The sequence below is a fragment of the Accipiter gentilis genome, chromosome 4, assembly GCF_929443795.1.
Source record: "Accipiter gentilis chromosome 4, bAccGen1.1, whole genome shotgun sequence".
In the NCBI taxonomy this organism is placed as follows: Eukaryota; Metazoa; Chordata; class Aves; order Accipitriformes; family Accipitridae; genus Astur; species Astur gentilis.
Genome location: NC_064883.1, coordinates 33,766,185 through 33,768,035, shown reverse-complemented (window position 1 = coordinate 33,768,035; position 1,851 = coordinate 33,766,185). Strand labels below are relative to the sequence as shown.

General features: G+C 46.6%; 1 non-coding gene across 1 annotated transcript; it reads right to left on the bottom strand.

Annotated features, from left to right (window-relative positions):
• Positions 1–665: 665 nt before the first annotated feature.
• On the bottom strand, positions 666–737 carry TRNAG-UCC (transfer RNA glycine (anticodon UCC)). Its single transcript has one exon. It is a non-coding gene; the product is annotated as a tRNA-Gly (tRNA).
• Between the last annotated feature and the right edge of the window lie 1,114 nt (positions 738–1,851).

Genomic DNA, 1,851 nt, shown 5'->3' with positions numbered 1-1,851 from the left:
CGGTCACCCTCACACTGAAAAAGTGTTTCCTGATGTTCAAAGGGAACCTTCCGTGTTTCAGTTTGTGCCCATTGCTTCTGGCCCTGTCACTGGGCACCCCCGAAGAGAGCCTGGCTCCATCCTCTTTGCGCCCTCCCTTCAGCTATTTCTACACACTAATAAGAGTCCCCCCCAAGCCTTCTCTTCTCCAGGCTGAAGAGCTCTGTCTTTCCTCAGAGCAGAAACACTCCAGAACTTTAACCACCCGTGTGGCCTTTCACTGGGCTCTCTCCAGTACTTGGGAGTCCAGAACTGGACACAGTCACCGCTCCAGGTGTGGCCTCGCTAGTGCTGCGTAGAAGGGAAAAATCGTGTCCTTCGACCTACCGGCAACGCTTTGTCGAACGAAGGCAGCCGCTTTTGCTGCAAAGGCACATTGCTGGCTCCTCTTCAGGCCGGGGCCCAGCAGGACCCCCAGCTCCCTTTCTGCCCATCTGCTCTCCAGCTGGGTGGGCCCCTGCACCTCCCCACGCTGTTCCTCCCCAGGGGCAGGAGTGGGCACTTCTTGTGAAACCCCAGGAAGCTCCCGGTGACCCACTTCTCCAGCCTGTCGAGGTCCCTCTGGGTGGCAGCACCACTCGCCGGCGTGCCAGCCGCTCCTCTCAGAAAGGTGTCAAAAACGGAACTGCGTTGGCCGGGAATCGAACCCGGGTCAACTGCTTGGAAGGCAGCTATGCTCACCACTATACCACCAACGCGCCGGTGTCTGCTTTCTTCTGCCTGAATTCTTTCTCTTCTAGTTTACATCCGTTCTTGCTCTAACCACAGGGCTTACTAACTGCTCACCACAAGCACAGAAAAGGAGTCCTGAGGGAAATATTCCAGTTTTCTTCACAGCTGCCAAGGATACTAGGAAACTTTTTCTTTTCTTTTCTCTTCTTTTTCTTTTTTTTTTTTTTTTTAGTAATGAAAAAAACTAAGGTATCCTAGAGTGAAATATTTCCAATGTCCTGAATTGTTTAAAATAAAAGGACTAAAACCTTCAGAAATGGCGCTGCAGATAATAGCACAATTGGAAAAAAGGCCAGCTAGCAGCTCCAGTCTAATGAAACAAGCATCCTCATTTCAACATTTTTAGTAAAAGGAATACTCTTGCCAGCATTAATGTTGACCTATGACAATCTTTTTATTTCATGTTTGAAAGGTTAGGTGGAAAAAAAATTATATGAATGATGTATGTTGTCCTTTCCCTCAGCTACTGTTTTTCTCTTCTCAGTATCATCCAAAGAAACACAAGATCACATGGAAAATGTAGCTGAAAATAACCTGAACAGATTAGCAAAAGGTTGATATTTGAAAGAGGATTATCTGAAACACAAGTTTGAAATTTTGAATCTCAAACTTAAGTACATTATTATCACATAATGTATGATGAAAGGTTTTCTATTACAATGGATAGAGCCAACAAACTACTTTAGAGGGACAAATTCTCAAAACTCACGTGCTATGAAGATATCCTATGAATAACCCAGGGCATTCTAGGGCATCTGTGATTTCTTTTCTGAGAATGTCCTGTTTACAGACAGATCTGTTTCTTAACATGTGTCATGGTTTAAACCCAGGCGGCAACGAAGCCCCACACAGCCGCTCGCTCACTCTCCCCCAGTGGGATGGAGAGAGAATCAGAAGAACAAAAGTTAGAAAACTCATAGGTTTAGATAAAGACAGTTTAATAGGGAAAGCGAAAGCCACATATGCAAACAAAGCAAAACAAGGAATTCACTCCCCTCTTCCCACGGGCAGGCAGGTGTTCAGCCATCTCCAGGACAGCCGGGCTCCATCACGCCTGACGGGGACTTGGGAAGACAAACG